Raw genomic sequence first — 20,451 nt, forward strand, 5'->3', positions numbered from 1 at the left:
TGAGCATCTGCCAAGTCTCATTATTTTATCCCATTCCCCCCTTTGTTTCATCAAGAAACAGGGGGTGTTTCCTTGATGAAACAGTAAAAAAATAACAGAATATAATACCCTATGCTAACAAACAATATGTAAATAACCATATAGGAAAAGGAGAAAGGGCAAATTTTGTCCAGAGGGGCAGTCCCTCATGGACTCAGGCTTTGACAATGTCTACAGAGGGAGGGCCTCTGCAGAGAATACATATTACAGATGGTGTATATTGTGGTAAAAATTATTTGTGGTAAAGATATATATCAGAAGTTTTAGCTGAATCATTTCAGAGATTGTGCATGCTACTGAAGTGGCTTTTGAAAGACCTCCTTTTTTGGGGAGGAGAACGCGAGGAATTTCCAGTACGTGGACTTAAAAGTGAGGGCAGGAATGGAAGTTGGCATGCTCTGGCTGCTAAATTTAGCTGTGGCAGCGCACATGGGTGAGAGGAGTTGAGAAACACGTTGTTGGTGTTCGGCTTTGGCTGTGCTGGTTCTTGGCCTGTCGGGCAGTTTGGGATTTGGTGAGTTTTATAAAGGAAAATAGACTAAGTTTAGATCTAAGGTCACTCATCTTTATTTCTACTTCCCCATTTCCCTAATTGGTATCACCTTTTGTTGTCTAATTAATTCCCAAGCAATAAAAACTAATCCCTTACAGATTAAAGCTCAGAGGCTTCTTTTTCTTAGTGGTCTGGGAGATATATATAGAGAGATAAATAGATATAGATATAGGGGCAGCTAGGTGGCGCAGTGGATAGAGCACCGGCCCTGGAGTCAGGAGTACCTGAGTTCAAATCTGGCCTCAGACACTTAACACTTACTAGCTGTGTGACCCTGGGCAAGTCACTTAACCCCAATTGCCTCACTAAAAAAAAAAAAAAGATATAGATATAGATATAGATATAAAAGGGAAAATTTTAAAGGGGGAGTTTAATGCTCCATATATCCAATTTTAAATCTCACAATATAATAACAGTAGGGAAAAAAACCCCAAAATGTTCATTTAAAATCTTCGAAATCTTGTCTTCTTTGAGTGTTGGGATGTCATCAGGGAAACTGGATTCCGGTCCGGATTCTGGTTGTCTCTGGACTCTCTTACTTCTTTAGCTGTTGAACTGCTGGATTTTCAATAATCCTTAATTTAGCATTGTCAATGATCAAATTAAACAGTGAGAGTTCTTCAAAATATAACTCATTTAAACTTGATATATACAGCATATTACATTCCTCCCCTTTTGGAGGATTTATACCCATATGATACAGAGTTGAAGCAGTTATGCAATCTATAACACTTTTTACCACCATGAGTCTGGATCAAGGCCAAACTTAGTAACGTGTCCATGATGACACCTGAAAATGTTATGGAAGGTTACCATACCACATCTCGTGGTTCCTTAGATATCCAGTAATTCTGCTAGGTCCCAGGTAGATGGATTCTGACCATGCCACCAGACTGAGTGAAAAAAAAAACAAAACAAAAACCCAACCAAGTTAAGTTAAACCAGGTGCATGTGTTAGAGCTTCCATGACACCAGGCCATTTTAGGAGGGAGAGAAGAAGAAACTGGACTATGTCCAGCAATTGTGGTCCACATAGTCGCCATCATAAACAAACTATGGACTTCCTGAATGTGTTTGGCTATTCTCTCAACCTCCATCAGGGCATCTTACATGTACCTGTCTCTCCTCCTGTTGTACATATATTCTCTCCAGGGCCTGCATCAAGAGCAATTAGTCTCTGAAATGATAAGTTTCCATAATTCATAAATCTCATATTAATTTTACCAAAGATAATATGTTGGTAAAAATGTGTGTTATGCTGCATAATTTAGGATATACTTGTAATATATACAATAATCCCAAACCATACCCAGAGTATACACAGTCACAATGACATATAATTGATAAATGAATGTAAATGACTGATAATATTAGACATTATTACATAATCTTCTTTTAGCAAGTAAACCACATCATCTTGTACATGAATCCTCTATATGGTATGACAATAATAGATACTTAAAGTGATAATCAATTTATCAAAAAGAAATAAAACCTCAATCAGCAAGACTCAATATGTTCATTGATTGCCTTGCAAACCAAGCAATAGGGTTCAATAACCCTTTGGGTTTAGTATAAATCCTCCAAAAGGGGAGGAATGTAATATGCTGTATATATCAAGTTTAAATACGAGTTATATTTTGAAGAACTCTCACTGTTTAATTTGATCATTGACAATGCTATACTAAGGATTAGTGAAAATCCAGCATTTCAACAGCTAAAGAAGTAAGAGAGTCCAGAGACAACCAGAATCTGGATCGGAATCCAGTTTCCCTGATGACATCCCAACTCTCAAAGAAGACAAGATTTCAAAGACTTTAAATGAACATTTTGTTTTGTTTTTTTCCTTCTGTTATTATATACACCATCTGTAATATGTATTCTCTGCAGAGGCCCTCCCTCTGTAGACAGTGTCAAAGCACCAGTTCATGAGGGACCGCCACTCTGGACAAAATTTGCCCTTTCTCCTTTTCCTATATGGTTATTTACATATTGTTTGTTAGCATAGGTTATTATACTCTGTTATTTTTTACTGTTTCATCAAAGAAACACTCTGTGTTCCTGAAGAAACAAAGAGGGGAATGTGTTAAAATAATGGAATTTGGTAGATGCCCAGGGGTCTGACTTGATTGACTTAGTAGTGTTTGAATTGGGTGTGAATGAGGAACTACTAAGTACCCAGTTAAAAATGATTAGATCTTGAATTTAAATTTAGCCAACCCTGAGGAGTATTGCGACATCAACAGGAGACCGCTCTCAGCCAATCAACTTAAAGAACCTCCCATTTCTGGGAGGAGAACAGGAAGTAGGAAGCTGAGGCTGGCAGACAGGATCTTCCTCTTTTGGTTCAAGACATCAGTTTGGTGGCAGGACTTCAAGTGGGCTGTTAGGAAGGCTAGGATTTCTATGCTATAAGGAATCTGTTCTGAATCTTTCTCTCTATTATCTTATATCTTTTAATAAACCCTTAAAAGCCTAAACTCTTGGTGAATTTATCAGTGATTTATACAGTTTCCCCCCAAAACTGGGGGGAACAGATTAGAACCCATATTTAGATTTTTAAACAATACAATAAAGTCTGACATGATTGAACACCATTACCATATATTTACACGTCTTGTCTTTTGTTGTTACAATTGAAATTTTTTTTTTTTTTTGCGGGGCAATGGAGGTTAAGTGACTTGCCCAGGGTCACACACCTAGTAAGTGTCAAGTGTCTGAGGCCGGATTTGAACTCAGGAACTCCTGAATCCAGGGCTGGTGCTTTATCCACTGCGCCACCTAGCTGCCCCTACAATTGAAATTAATCATCTTTTATATAAGTCCATTTGTGTAGCCAGTGAGCCCAGGAATGAAAGTCATCTACTTATAAAGAGTGCTAATAGCTATGTATTTATGTTTAGGATTAGATCTCTAAAGTATCTCATCTTCCTAAGGGGAGAATTAGCTCTAGTAGAAAATTTTGATAAAGGAACAAGATCAAACAATTATTTATGTCAAATGTTAATGACTCTAATGGGATAAACAGGCCTTGACCATGTTCTAATAATAAGTTCTAAAAAAAATTGGATTCAGAACTTTATATATAAAATTATATTGTTCACCCCCCACATAAGCCATGCATTTTCTGGTGGAATTTTTTCTTAATGCTTAATTTTAAAAGTTTTAAAGTTCTGCCTTCTGTGGTACCTCAAAATGCTTTGTTTTTAATTTATCGATTATTATCTGAACTTCTTAACCTAATTCTCAACATAAAAATTTGCTAAGTTATATGAGAGGTCAATTATAAGTAGTAAAACTGAAGTTTTTGCCTTTGTTTGCCTTAAATCTGAAATAAAGAATGAAATCAATGGATGTCAGTAAATTATAATGGAGCCAATATAAATTTAGAGAAGCACTCTTAATCTTAGTTTATATGTATAGTTTGGAAAATATTAAATCTTTAACCAGAAGAGCTAATTTTACAAGTCAGATGCTCAGATTCTTTTTAAGATTCTTCCTTCAACCTGTTGCTGGCAATGTCCATTTCAGGTTCAGGGTTTAGGCAACTATAAAAACAGCAAAGGGGCATATAAAAACTTAAATTCTCTGAAGTTTCAAGTGAACCTATGGGTCCCTAATTTGATATTCTTCTTAGAGCTCTGTTGTTAATAGGATTAAAACCATAAGATTTGAACCGGTTTTCACCACATAAACCAATTAGAAAAAGAGAATTTAATTATAATTGTATTGTATTGTATTGCATTAGTCTTGTAACTGGAAGATTTTAGCAGAATTACCTAGGAATCTCTGCAAGTGACTTGGAACCAAAGAAGCAAATCTACTGAAAAAGAGATCCTTTCAGAGCTGCCCTCAGAAAGAGGTCTATTATATTCCAGAATTTCCAAGAAAAGATGTTTCCAGGAACCAGACAACTTACATGGGACATCCGGGATGCAAAGTGAAGAGTGCTGACTATATAAACATTGGGAGCAGGTTTCTAGGTGACAAGGATACTTGATAGTTGATGATCATTATAGTATTATTTGGCCTTTTATTTCACGTATCTATGTTTGCTAAGTTTTCTTGGTTACCTTGGTGACATATAAATCTCCCTTCTAAAATTAGTCTATGGCCCCGTCTGAGGCGAATCTGATGCAAATCATTGCCAGCCAAACCGACACCATGATGGTGGGCAAGAGTAACAAGATGCTGTAGCACATTGATTACAGGATGGTTACATCTTCATCTGCACCTTCAAGGCCTTTGACGAACACATGAACCTGATCCTGTGCAACTGTGATAAGTTCGAGAAGATTAAGCAAAGAACTTGAAACAAGCAGAAAGGGAAGAGAGGCGAGTTCTGGGCCTTGTGTTGCTACATGGGGAGAACCTAGTCTCAATGACCATGCAGGGGCCACCTCTCAAAGATACTAGTATTGCCTGAGTGCCAATTGCTGGAGCTGCAAGAGGTCCTGGGATTGGCAGGGCAGCTGGGAGAGGTGCACCTGCTGGTGTCCCAATGTCCCAGGATCCTGCAGAGCTAGCAGGGCCTGTCCAAGGAGTAGGAAGACCATCCCAACAGGTGATGACTCCACAGGGAAGAAGAACTGTTGCTGCTGCTGCCACAGCCAGCATTGCAGGGGCTCCAACACAACATCCTCCATGCCGAGGAGGACCTCCCCCACCAATGGACTAAGGAGCACCTCCTCCAGGCATGATGGCCCCCCCACCTGGAATAAGACCTCCCATGGGCCCTCCAAAGGGTATGCCCCCTGTTAGAGGAGCACCAATGGGCATCCCCCCTCCTGGAATGAGACCCCCTCCTCCAGGAATGAGAGGTCCTCCACCCCCAGGGATGCACCCACCAAGACCTTAAGATCCTGTAGGCCTTGATCAGATGTTCTTTCCATGTTTGCCAGCTGGAAAGTTGTAAATAGTTGCTTTACTGCCTTTGAACTTGGTTTATAATAAACTTAAGGGGAAAAAAATCTAAAATAAATAAATAATTTTTTTAAATTAGTCTATGGTTTTAGATATTGTTACTATGGCTTGTGCTATGATTAGTCAATTTTGTTCTTACATTAACCAGTTAGTAGAGACTGTAATAAGAACCAACACATTATAGCAGAAATGCAGCTACCTCTCTCAGGGGACCCTTGGTAGAACCCCTCCTCTTGGTTCACTTTGCTACAGGGAAAAAACTTGTTAGCCACCCTTGGTAAATGGGTTCTTATTCCCTTCTGTCTCATTCTTTTTTAGACTTTACTTTAATTACTCTGTTAAAGCCTGTTTTAAACTTACAACTAGAAAAGTTATGTTAAGATTTTTTTTTTAATCTCATAAAATCTAATAGATAAAGGATCCATGGGAGCCAGGTCTCCCAATTGATCAAAGGGGGAAATTGAGAAAATCAAATATTTAATTTGTATTTCATATTTGATTTGATTCTATAATTGATTCTTTTTTTTTGGGGGGGGTGAGGCAATTGGGGTTAAGTGACTTGCCCAGGGTCACAAAGTTAGTAAGTATTAAGTGTCTGAGGCCGGATTTGAACTCAGGTCCTCCTGACTCCAGGGCCAGTGTTCCATCCACTGTGCCACCTAGATGCCCCTATGATTGATTCTACTCTGTAACTGCCTGAGCCATGTTTCTTTGTCTCAAAGCTAAGTTCAGATGTTCACAAGTCCAGAAGTTCAGTTCTCCCTCTCTGAGTTAGTTTAAAATTCAGTTATCCTATAAATCTTAACTCAAAGAAATATGCTATCTCTATATACCCTTGCATACCCATGTACAATTAAGGGAGATCTGTTATCTTACTAATAAGCCTTACAGAATGTAGGTGGGCGCCAAAAAGTCTGTTGTCTCTGTTCAACTAACAAGCAGATGGACTCTATCAATCAACTTTTCCTGACAGCAGGATGGAAGGAAGGGTTGTTGTTAGCCCCAAATGTTCTGCCAATCATATTGTTTTTGCCACCTATGATACTTCAGACTTGGTAACCAGTCATATCGTTTTCTATCTGTGATGTTTCTTGTACTTCCAAAAACTATATGAAGGCTAGTAAGCCCCACTTCATGGTCTTGGCTTGCTAAGGAATCTAAGACCCATTTTGTTTTTGACTACTCCTCTCACCAATAAAATGGACATACTCAGAACTTTATTGCCTCAGTTTATCTTAATTAACATAACACCTACCTGCCCCAAGGGAAATGTCACATTCTTCAGGTTAGGAATCTGTTTCATTTTTATCTTTATATTCCCAAAGCTCACCAAAGTGCCTATTTGGAATTATGCGAAATTAGTCACACAAAAAGATGACTAAAATGTTCATAACTCTTTGACCTAGACATCCCACTGCTAAGCATAGGTTTTGACCCAGTGGGGGTCAAAGAAAAAACAAATTATCATATATAGCCAAATATTTATAGGAGCCATTTTTGTATTGGCAAAAAATCTAAAAAGGTGTCTAACAGTTGAGGAATGGATTAACAAATTGTGGTACATGAATAGAAAAATGTTACTATACCTTAAGAAACAATGGGTAAAATTCAGAAAAACATGGGATAATTTATAATCAGCTAGTAACAAAGTGAAATAACCAGGACCAGGAAAACAATACACATACATGCAACAATGTAAACATTAATAACAAAAAAACTGAAAGTAAATGCTAATTATAATGATCTCAGAGAAGAGTAAAGAAATTTCACTTCCCTTACTTAATTGCAGAGGTAGGGCACTATTGATATGGAATGCTATTGAACAGTTAATGAGTTGGTTTTTGTAATCTTTGTTAAAAAAGATGACTTATTGGGCAGGAATAGTGGAAGATGGGGTATACTTAAAAATGAATATGATAGGGGCACCTAGGTGGCACAGTGGATAGAGCACCAGCCCTCGAGTCAGAAGGACCTGAGTTCAAATCCAGCCTCAGACACTTAACACTTACTAGCTGTGTGACCCTGGGCAAGTCACTTAACCCCAATTGCCTCACACAAAAAAAAATGAATATAAAAAAAACAAAAGATAGCAATAAAAATAAGAATTCTAAGGGAGCACCCATTAATTTGGAGAATGGAAGAATAAGTTATAGAAGAGATTTAAGAAATGATGAACATAACATTCAGAAAAACACAGATTCATTTGAATTGACAAGTAAAGTAACGACAATCAGGAAAAGAATACACATAAAAATAATACTATAAACAAAAAGAACATTAAAACAAAAGTTGAACACTGTATAATTGTAATAAATTTAGCCAAATAAAGGGAGGGAAGGAAGGAAGGAAGGAAGGCAGGCTTTATCAGGTACCTACTATGGGACAAACACTGCTAAGCATTTTACAAATTTTATTTCATCTGATCCTCATAATCTAGGGAGGTAGATATTATTATTACTATCCACATTTTATAGGTGTGAAAACTGAAGAAACAGAAGAAGTCAAGTGACTTGTTCAGGATCACATAGAGGTCAAATCTGAACTCAAGACTTCTTGACTCCAGACCCAGAGTTCTATCCACTATAATATGCAGCAGAAAGAAATTAAAACATACCCTTTCCTCCCTTCTTAGAAGTGGGGGGCGAGCAGCTAGGTGGTGCAGCAGATAAAGCACTGGCCCTGGATTCAGGAGAACCTGAGTTCAAATCTGGCCTCAAACACTTGACACTTACTAGCTGTGTGATCCTGGGCAAGTCACTTAACCCTCATTGCCCTGCAAAAAAAAAAAAAAAAAAAAAGAAGTCGGGGGAAGAATAGGGACTTCCGGGACAGAGCCAAGGTGGCGGAGGAAAGGCAGTGAGCTCTCGAACTCATGACATGATCGCTCCAAAAAACATCCAAATAACGCCAGAGGAAAATGCCCAGAGCAGCAAAACTCACAGGAGAATGTCCTGAAATCATCTTCTAACCAAGAATGGCTTGGAAGGTCAGAAGGAGGGAGCTGCTGTGCTGAGACAGGAGTCGAGCCCAACCCCACAGTCACCCTGACACAGATCCAGCCCCAGGAAGGCCTCACCAGAGAAGCAGACCCCCAGAGCCTCTGAATCAGCTGAAGCACCAGTGTCGTCTGGAACTAAGCTCACAGTCTGGTGAGAGGGCTGAGCCCTGGGCAGGGGAGAGACTATAGGGGTCTATGCTGGTGCTGAGGCAGAACTTGGATTTTTCACCCCTGCTGAGAACCAGGAGGTAGGCTTGAGTAGCAGTGGCCCAGGTGGGGGAGGGACACAGGCTCATCGGAGCTAACAACCACAACACACAAAGCTGGTTGATTAGCAAGTTGGTCTGGGGTCATCTAAGGACCAGGGAACAGGCCAGGCAAGTGAAGAACCTGATCCTCCTTAATTCATACCACCTGGGACTTCTTAAGCTTGGGATACTGCAGCCTGGAAACAGTGCCCCACTTTAAGGAGCTAAAAGTCTAGTAAAAGAAAGGCAAGATGAGCAGACAGAGAAAAGGGAGGACCATAGAAAGTTTCTTCAGTAACAAGGAAGACCAAGGGGCACCCTCAGAGGAAGATGTCAACATCAGGGCCCCTATATCTAAAGCTTCCAAGAAAGATATGAATTGGTCTCAGGCCATAGAGACACTCAAAAAGGACTTTGAAGATAAAGTTAGGGAGGTAGAGGAAAAAATGGAAAGAGAAATGAGGGTGATGCAGGAAAGACATGAGAAAAAAGTCAACAGCTTGAAAAGCCAAATTGGCCAAATGGAAAAGGAGGTACAAAAGCTCTCTGATGAAAATAATTGCCTAAGAATAAGGATTGAACAAATGGAAGTCAGTGACTTTATGAGAAACCAAGACAAAATAAAGCAAATCCAAATGAATAAAAAAAAATAGAGGGCAATGTGAAATATCTTCTGGAAAAAACTGCTGACCTGGAAAATAGGTCCAGGAGAGATCATTTGAAAATTATTGGTCTACCTGAAAACCATGATCAAGGAAAGAGCTTAGACACCATCTTCCAAGATATTCTCAGGGAAAATTGCCCTGAAATTCTAGAAGAAGAAGCTAAAATAGAAATTGAAAGAATCCACTGATCACCTCCAGAAAGAGATCCCAAAAGGAAAACCCCTAGGAATATTATAGCCAAATTCCAGAGCTCTCAGCTCTGGAGAAAATATTGCAAGCTGCCAAAAAGAAAGAATTCAAGTACTGTGGAGCCCCAGTCAGGATAGCACAAGATCTAGCAGCTTCTACATTAAAAGACCAGAGGGCAAAGGAAATGGGATTACAACCAAGAATCACCTACCCAGCAAAACTCAGCATTATCTTTTAGCGGAAAAAATGGGACTTTAATGAAAAAGAAGACTTTCAGATATTTGTGATGAGAAGACCTGAAACTGAATGGCAAATTTGACTTTCAAATACAAGACCCTAGAGAACCATAAAAAATTGGAGCTGGGGGCAGCTAGGTGGCGCAGTGGATAGAGTACCGGCCCTGGATTCAGGAGTACCTGAGTTCAAATCCGGCCTCAGACACTTGACACTTACTAGCTGTGTGACCCTGGGCAAGTCACTTAACCCCCATGGCCCTGCCAAAAAAAACCCAAAAAACAAAAAATTGGAGCTGGGGGACATGCCTGGGGTCATACAGTGGGCAACTGTCTTGTGTCTGAGGCTGGGTTTTGGCTGGGATCCCCCTGGGGTCCAGGGGAGATGCTTTGTCCACTGTGTCACTTAGCTAGGTGATAACATCTTTAGGGTTAAATTGAGAGGTGAAGGGAATGCACTGGGAGAGGGGAAAGGGCAGAAGTGAAATCCTACATGAAAGTAACAGGAAAAGGCTTATGGAGTGGGGGAAGAGATGGGAGAGGAGCAGGGCAGTAAATTGAATTTTACAGAAAAGGCTCATAGACCTTAAACTCATCAGAGCTGCCTCTAGGAGGAACTAACAGACACACCCAACTGGGTGGATTAATCTATTTAATCTGGGCAGTAAATGAGCCTAACACTCATCAGAATTGGCTCAAAGACCTCAATCTCATTAGAATTGGCTCAAGGAGGGAATAATGTACACACTCAATTGGGTGGAATAATCTCTCTAACCCTGCAGGAAAATAGGAGGGGAAGGAGATAATGAGAGAGGGGCAAAAGAAGGAAAGGCAGAGTGGGGGAGGGGACAGACAGAAGCAAATCCCTTTTGAAGAGTGATAGGATGAAAGAAGATGGATAACAAAATAAATATTATGGGGAAGGGAATAGGATGGAAGGGAAACAGTTAACAATAGTAATCATGAAAAAGAGAAAAGGGGAAAAATTGTACAAAAAATATTTATAGCAACTCTTGGTGGAGGCTAAGAATTGAGGAATGATGGAAAAAGCTGTGCTATATGATTGTAGTGGAATGGTCTTGTGCTACAGGAAATGACAAACAGGATGATCCCCAAAAAACCTGGAAAGACTAATGAACATCAATGTATAGTGAAGGGAGCAGAGCTGGGAGGACATTGTGCATAGTGACAGCAGTATTGTTCAATGAGCAATTGTGAATGACTTAATTACTCTCAGCAATGCAATGATCCAAGACAATCCCAAGGAACTAATGAGGAAGCTTACTATGCACCCCCAAAGAAAGAACTGATAAAAAGAACACTTGTGGATTGTACATATATAACCTGATTGTGATCTTGTGGAGGGGAGAGGAAAGGGAGGGAGGGAGGGAGGGAGGGAGGGAGGGAGGGAGGGAGGGAGGGAGGGAGGGAGGGAGGGAGGGAGGGAGAAAAATTTGGAACTCTAAATCTTATAAAATGAATGTTGAAAACTACCCTTACATGTAACTGGAAAAAATAAAATAAATGTTTGTTGCTAGAAAAAAAAAGCTGTCAAACAAAGTTACTGTACAGATTGGTTTTGTTTTTTGTTCTTGTTACAAGGAGTAAATATCAGGAAACAACATATAAAAACAATAGATATCAACAAAATAAAAGCTTTAGGATGTACCTCCATGTTCACAGTGGCCTTCATGTGGCATCTAGGTAGCCTAGTGAATGAAATACTAGGTTTTAAGTCAAGAAGCCTTGAGTTCAAATTCAGATTCAGCCATTTAGTGTGTGACACTATGCAAGTCACTTAACCTCTCCTAGCCTCATTTTCCTCATCTGGAAAATGGGGATAGTAATAGTACCTACCTGAGAGGACTGTAGTGAGAACCAAATGAGATAACATATGCAAAGTGGTTTGCAAACTGTAAAGGTTATTTATGTTTTTAAATACTATATTAAAATATTAGAATCATCAGATCCCAGTTGATGACAGCATGGTATATGAATATAGAGCTAGCCTCCAATGACCTGGTTTTAAGTTAGCCTCTGACACAAACTAGGCCAGTGACCAAGTCATGAACCTCAATGTTGTCAAACAACACTCTAGGATTATAAACTATTCATCTGCATTGATAGAGTGAGTTTCCTCAAAAGGAGTTTCCTATACAAATAAAACTACAGATCTGGTCCAAAAAATTAAAAATTGGGGGGCAGCTAGGTGACACAGTTGGATAAAGCACTGGCCCTGGATCCAAGAGGACATGAGTTCAAATCCGACCTCAGACACTTGACACTTACTAACTATATGGTCCTGGGCAAAGCACTTAACCCTCATTGGCCCACAAGAAAACAAAAACAAAAATTTTTTTTTTAATAAAAAATTGAGATTTCTATTTTTGTATTATGAAAATGGGAATATATATGCTATGTGTTTTGTAAAGTATTAAATGTCAGCTATTCTAGTCAAGGACAATATTCTAGATGCAATAAGCATCAATACTTACTAAATGACCAATGAGAGGAAATTTTCAGGCATCAAATCCTAGGATTTTAAGAACTGGAAGGAACCTTGGAAATCTAATTCAAATTTCTTCATTTTACATCTGAGTTAACAGGACTGCAGAGACAGAATCAAATGTAGTATAGAAAAAGCACCTGGAGCTAAAACCAACAGCCCTACATTCAAATCTCAGTTCTCTCAGTTCCTAGTTAATTATTAGTCCATTAGTAAGTATTGATGCCATTTTCTTCTCCAGCTCATTTACAGATGAGGAAACTGATGCAAACAGGGTTAAGGGACTTGCCCAAGGTCACACAGAGAGTAAGTATCTGAGGCCAGATTTGAACTCAGGAAGATGAGCCTTCCTGACTCTAAGCCTGGCCCTCTATTCTCTGTGCCACCTACCTGCCCTAGGTACACAATTTGTTGTTGTTCAGTCATTTCCAACTTTTCATGACCCAGTTTTGGGGTTTTCTTAGCAGAAAAGCTGGAGTGGTTTGCTATTTCCTTCTCCGGCTCATTTTACAGATAAGGAAACTGAGGCAACAGAGTCAAGTGACTTGTCAGGATCATATAGCTAGTAAATGTCTGAGGCCAGATTTGAACTCAGGAAGCTAAGTCTTCCTGATTCCAAGCCTGGTACTCTATCCACTATGTCACCTAGCTATAGTAAATAACCATAGTAATAGTGTTTGACAAATCCAAAGATCCAAGTTTTGGAGGTAAGAATTTAACATTTGACAAAAATTGCTAAGAAAACTGGAAAGCAATTTGGCAAAAACTAGGTATAAATCAATATCTAATATCATATACCAAGATAAATAATTTAGATATAAAGGGTGATGTCATAAGTAAATTAGGGGAACATGGGAAAATGTACCTGTAAGATCTATAAATAAAAGTTTATTACCAAAGAAGAGATAAAGAGGATGATGGGAAATAAAATGGATAATTATGATTACATGAAACTAAAAGCTTTTGCATAAACAAAATGATTGCAGCCAAAATCAGAAGGAAAACAAACTAGACAGAAATTTTATAGCAAGTTTCTCTGATGAAGATCTTTTCTCTAATATACAGGGAAGTGAGTCAAATACATGAAAAATAAAAGCCATTCCCCAACTGATAAAAGTTCAAAGGATATGAATGTGGTTTTCAGAAGAAATGAAAGCTATCAACAATCACATGAAAAAATACTCTAAATCACTAAGTATTAGAGAAATATAAATTAACACAACTCTGAGATACCACCTCACACCTATCAGATTGGCTAACAAAAGGAAAATGGCAAATGCTGGAGGGGATATGGAAAAATAGGAACATTATTGTTCCTATAGGTGCATTATTGATAGAGTTGTGAACTGACCCAACCATTGTGGAGAACAATTTGGAACTATGCCCAAAGGGCTATAAAACTGCATACCCTCTGACCAGAAATAACACTACTAGATCTACATCCCAAAGAGATCAAAGTAAAAGGGAAAGAACCTATTTGTACCAAAAAAAAAAAAAACAACCCTATTTATAGCCCTTTTTTTATTGTGGTAAAGAAATGGAAATCAAGGCAATACCCATCAATTGAGCAATAGCTAACCAAGTTGTGATATATGATTGTAATGGAATAATATTGTGCAATAAGAAATGACAAGCAAGATGGTTTCAGAAAAACCTGGGAAGAATTAATATGAACTGATACAAAGTGAAGTGAGCAGAATAAGAACATTCTACACAGTAACAGCAATATCATAGTAACAATGATCAAACAATGATCAAAAACAGCTACTCTAATCAAGACAATGATCCAAGACAATTCCAAAGGACCCAGAATGAAAAACACTACCCACTTCCAGAGAACTGATGAACTCTGAATGCAGATTGAATCATAGTTGTGTGTTTTTTTTAACTTTCTGTATCTATTATTCTTGTGGGTTAGTTTTTGTGTTTTTTGGAACATGGCTAATATGGAAATGTTTTGCATGACCTCACACATATAACCTACATCAAATTCTTGCCTTTTCAAGGAGACGGAAAGAATTTGGAAATCAACATTTAAAAAAATTAATTTTAAAAAGATTCCATGTAATTGTGAAATATTTAACTAAATAAAATATATTAAAAAGAAAAAACAATTAAGACATTGGGTCATAATACTCATTCATTTAGCTGGGAGAAGTACCCATAGGCTTTTTTTTGTTTTGTTTTGTTTTTTGTTTTTGTAAGGCAATTGGGGTTAAGTGACTTGCCCAGGGTCACACAGCTAGTAAGTGTCAAATGTCTGAGGCCGGATTTGAACTCAGGTACTCCTGACTCCAGGGCTGGTGCTCTATCCAGCTGCCCCACCCATACTTTTTAAAATGCAAAGCTCTGTATATTTGGCATGTATATTTGGAATTTGTGATTCAAAGGCATCAGAATAGCTGTCTCGAAAGCTGGAATAAAATACATTTCCTATAGTATGGGGTAAACTAAACCTTCCTGGAACAGCACCCAAAAAAGATATTCTCATTGGAAAAAAAATAATATTTACTCTGCATAACCAACTTTTTTTTTTTTGGTGAGGCAATGAGGGTTAAGTGACTTGCCTAGGGTCACACAGCTAGTAAGTGTCAAGTGTCTGAGGCAGGATGTGAACTCATGTCCTCCTGAATCCAGAGCCAGTGCTTTATCCAGTGTGCCACCTAGCTGCCCCCTGCATGACCAACTTTTTTTTTTTTTAGTGAGGCAATTGGGGTTAAGTGACTTGCCCAGGGTCACACAACTAGTTAAGTGTTAAGTGTCTGAGGCCACATTTGAACTCAGGTACTCCTGACTCCAGGGCCAGTGCTCTATCCACTGCGCCACCTAGCTGCCCCATGACCAACTTTTTAAAGAAATCTCTTTTTAACTGAGAACAGGCTCTGCCTTAGTGAAAAAGTATAAATCAAAGGATAACTTAATTTTTAGAGGGCAAGATAACTAGTACATATTTAGGTTCATCAAATAAGTATTAGGAGAAAAGGGTAAAGTCATAGCTTATTTGAAATTATTTCTTTTGTGAAGAATTGTGAAAGGAATGATCATATGATCAAATGGTCAAAATGGAGAGGACCAGTAATTGATCATTGTTTAGAAGAATGCAAGAAAAATAATCTGAGGTATGTGATTCATGGCTTTAAATATTTATAGTACAGATACATATGCACATATATAAAATAGATGCATATTACAAATCTGAGAGCAAATCAAATTCATTCATTCAACATTTATTAAGCAAGTACTACTATGCAACTTGGGGAAAAGCTTTTATGAAAGAGGTGACATGTAAACTGATTTGTCAAAGATAAGGATCTCAACAGGTGTAGATTACACTGCAGCTATAGGAGATCTGAATGTACAAAGGTTTTAAAGCAGGAAAGGGTAAGGCAAGTCAAATAATAATGAAAAGTTTTCACCAAAAACAAAAACCTTCCCATGCCTTTTAAAGCTTGACTGGCATGCCATAGTCCCAGATTAGTCTACACCATGAATAGACAGAATAATAACTGACTAAAAAAGAAAAGTACTTCAAATCCTTTACAACAAAATTTTTTTCACAATAGCTTTTTAAGCTACCCAGAAAGTAGCCTATTTATTTTAAGCAATAATAGATATGATAGCATTCTGATATTAGAGAGTACAAATGATTTTGTGCAATTCCTTAGAATTCACTATAACAGGAAATGATCTGTAACACAAGTAAGAAAAGACCTCAACCACCAGGTTCAAAATTCTGGAGTTATCTCTAACATATTTTTTCTGCCATAGATTTTTCCCTTCATTTTCAAAGCCATCATTCTTGTCCAGTCCTCAGCTGATTACTAGTCTTATCTCCCTACTTGAGTCTACCACTATTTCTCTTCATCCAGCACCAGATTCAAAGTTCAAAAAATATTACTTTCATCATATCAATCCCCTGCTTGGTAGAATTTATAGCGGTTCCTAATTTCCTATTTTTTTTTTTTAGTGAGGCAATTGGGGTTAAGTGACTTGCCCAGGGTCACACAGCTAGTGTTAAGTTTCTGAGGCCGGATTTGAACTCAGGTACTCCTGACTCCAGGGCGGGTGCTCTATCCACTGCGCCACCTAGCTGCCCCCCCTAATTTCCTATTAATGTTCAACTCAGTCTAGCATCCAAGGCCCTTCATCAATTGCCTTCCCTTCCCCCATGCACCTGTCCATTCCTATCTCATTACATCCACACATAGTTATGTGCTTGAGCAAGCTTATCACCTTACTACCCCCTGCATACTTACTCATCATCCTTCACAAACCCCATGATGTTCTCATGACCTACAATATCCTTCCACCACCTGCCTTTTCAAAGCCATCATTTCCCTTAAAGATCTAGCTCAAGACTTATTCACTCTAAGTAACTCTGTGACTCCACTGATCACTTCCTTGGATTGGATTCTTTTATATAACAACAAACATTTATGCTTAATCATGCACTTGCTTTCTTTCTCTAATTTCATTATATAACACCACCTCTCAGAGATATTGTGATGATCAAATGAGATACACTATATAAATTAAATGTCAGCAAATATTATTATTCCAACTATTATTTAAGTTTAAATAAGTTTAAATCCTTTGAATCCTTGAAATAACATAATTCTACACTCAGTGTCATGCCCTATGTGTTTGACATTTATTGAGTGAACATATTTTCAACAAATTGATCATAAATTTATAAACTTATCAGAATGTCAAGAAAAAATGAAAGACTAAAAAACTCAGATGGCCAATTTTAGAGACTTTTACACACAAAAAGGAATCTTTAAGATAACTGCATTTCTATTGTGCTTTTAAAGTTTGCAAATTACTTTAGATTGTTTTCATTTAAGCTTCATGACAATCCTGTGAGATACAATAGCTATTAAAACTATTTGCAATTTACAGATAACTTCAGTAGTTAAGTGGTTTGTCCATAGTCACATGGGGGAATAGTAGAGGCAGAATTTGGATGAACCTTGCGCCAGCTCCAAGGCCAACATACCATAATGCCTTGTTGTGTGTTGAATCTAAATTAAGGTTGAAATTCTAGAGTTATGAGTTGTCATAAAGCATGACTATGTAAACCTTCAAAATGACATGACATTTATCTTAAAAAAGGCCAGATGGCTATGGTAATAACAGGATTTAAGTTCCTCTGTTTCATGGGAGTAACTTCAACAAACAACTCACAAATGAATTGTGTCTACCATCACAAAGCTGTTATGACCCACTTCAGAGAATCCTCCCATGGGAAGCAAGTTTTTCATTTTTTTTTCTATTTTTTTATTTATGACACTAATAATTTATGTCTTTCAAATTATGGGACTATTTGTGTGCATTAAAACATTGAACCTTGGGGCAGCTAGGTGGTGCAGTAGATAAAGCACTGGCCCTGGATTCAGGAAGACCTGAGTTCAAATGTGGCCTCAGATACTTGACACTTACTAGCTGTGTGACCCTGAGCAAGTCACTTAACTCTCATTACAGAAGGAAGGAAGGAAGGAAGGAGAGGACAGGAGAGGACAGGAGAGGAGGGAACCTTGAGGGAAAAACTTTTCTGGTCCAATGGCAATGATATTCAACTAATCCCAGGTCCACTTTCTATAGCTGTGCCACAAGATGCCTATCTTATTCAGTCACATGGTACTAAGGAAGGACCTATAGAAAGAAAAGATTTTCTCTAACAAAGAAAAACACTTAAAGAAGGAAAATTCTTGCTAATGCAAATGTCTAAAATGAATTGTGATCCTAATTTTGCAATTACTTAAAAGGAAGTATCTCTACTAATCTTTAAAAACACAATGAAGGTTTTTACTTATCCTCATGTATTAAAAGATTTGTGCAGGTGATTTTACCACCAATACCATTTTATATCTCCCCATCCCACAGAATGAAACTAATCTTAAGAATTCTGATGAATTTTTAAATTGCCTGTACTTAAAAAGGTGTATATGTGTGTGTGTGTGTGTATGTGTATAAACCTTTCTTTTCCACATAAGAAAAAGGTAAAGTAGAACATGGGAAGAGCTCAAAATCATCCATTTCTTTAATATTATGAATGTTAATTCTCAGACACTGCAGCCCAACAGTTAGAAGGTTCGTTTTTGGTTGTTTTTTTAGAGATCAGAGAAGCAGCATAGTGACAGTGAAGGGACTACCACTACACCACTCCCCATCAAATGACTTTGTTTTTTTGGTTTTTTTGAGTGAGGCGATTGGGGTTAAGTGACTTGCTCAGGGTCACACAGCTACTAAGTGTTAAGTGTCTGAGGCCAGATTTGAACTCAGGTACTCCTAACTCCAGGGCCGGTGCTCTATCCACTGCACCACCTAGCTGCCCCATCAAATGACTTTAAATAGATTCATTTTACTTTCTTTGTACAACCACCGCCCAATGTCTACATCAATTATAGAGCACTACTGTTATTTCTATGGAGTATCAAAATTCTAAGATTCATTAGGGGATTAACAAATGCTTAATGACTTGAATTTTCTATAAAAAAAATAACCTTGCCACAAAAATTACTGTAAAATTATGTTTAATAATCCCAATCAGTAGATTTCCTATCTACAATATTTGGCAATAAGGCACAACAAACTAAAAAAAAAAGTACAAAAAACTGATGAAAACACATTAGGGGGCAGCTAGGTGGTGCAGTGGATAGAGCACTGGCCCTGGATTCAGGAGGACCTGAGTTCAAATGTGGCCTCAGACACTTAACACTTACTAGCTGTGTGACCCTGGGCAAGTCACTTAACCCCAATCGTCTGACTAAAAAAAAACCAAAACACATTAGGCAGTTCTGACCTTTTATCTTTCCTGATTTCCTAAAAGATTCAGCTCAAATCTTATCTTGTGCAGGTCTTTCCTAGTCCACCCTATGGGTAACACCTTCCCCAAAATTTCCTTCCATAGGAAGATCAGTGAAGATCACTAAAAAAAAAAAAAGAAAAGTCAGACACACCTGAAATGACTGAATAACAACAGCAACAAACTGATATCTCAGTTGTGAAACTGAATTTGTGTAGTCACTGAATATGTTAGGACCAAAAAAATGACATGACTCTCCAGACCTAAGACTGGAAAAGCCAAGGGATGATACAGATACATCTTGTATGAAGTTATTTACATCTTTTCTCCCCCATTATTCCTTGAATGCAAGCACAATGTTTTTGCCATTCTTTTAGAATAGTGCCAATACTTAGTAAGAATATATAACTTTGATTAACTGATGTTACATTTCAATCAATTAGCTGTCAGTGTTCCAAGGGCATTCTTAGAAAATCTACCATTCAAGATTCCCTAAACTAGGGGAAAAATATATAAAATCATATTAAAAGGAAAACTATGATGCAGGCTGGTTTTTGTGGCCTTTCTTTAAGGTAACTAGTAATTTAGAGGGAAACTTTAATTTTCATCTGGGTAGTTTTTTTTTTTTTTTGCAGGGCAATGACGGTTGTGACTTGCCCAGGGTCACACAGCTAGTGTCAAGTGTCTAAGGCTGGATTTGAACTCAGGTCCTCCTGAATCCAAGGTCAGTGCATTATCCACTGCGCCACTTAGCGGCCCTCTGGGTAGATTATTTTCTAAGAAAATATTGTTTTATACTCTATTTGTACTTAAATTCACTTTGAAACCCTAAAATAGTACAAACTTATATAGGTTAAATTTATTGAGAACTACCATACCTCCTGATGGCACATGAGAAAGAATCTAATAGACTCAAGTCAAGTGACATGTTTCATAATTCCATAGTTATTCTGCTTGCCAAATGTCTGTTGATATACAAAACCCACTGCAACTTACTCTTTCAAAAATATATCAGGAGTAATAAATCTCCTTCACCATTTCTCTTTTAAGCCTCTAAATAAACTTGAAAGTTCAGCACACAATTATTTTCAAGTATTTTCTTCACAACTTAAAAGAATACAGACATATATGGAAGCAGCATGGTACAACAGAAAGGATACTGGCTCTGGAATCAGAGTCTGCCTTCAAATCTTAACTGTCACTTCTCTATGTGACACTGGGCCTGATTCATCAACTGTAAAATGAAGAGGCTAGCCTACATGACCTGCAATGTCCCATTTAAGCTCTTA

At 38.0% G+C, this 20,451-nt stretch overlaps 1 pseudogene; it reads left to right on the forward strand.

Annotated features, from left to right (window-relative positions):
• The first annotated feature begins 4,756 nt into the window (after window positions 1-4,756).
• LOC122743071 lies at window positions 4,757-5,450 on the forward strand (annotated as a pseudogene).
• Window positions 5,451-20,451: the final 15,001 nt, after the last annotated feature.

The sequence above is a fragment of the Dromiciops gliroides genome, chromosome 2 (assembly GCF_019393635.1).
Source record: "Dromiciops gliroides isolate mDroGli1 chromosome 2, mDroGli1.pri, whole genome shotgun sequence".
Classification (NCBI taxonomy): Eukaryota; Metazoa; Chordata; class Mammalia; order Microbiotheria; family Microbiotheriidae; genus Dromiciops; species Dromiciops gliroides.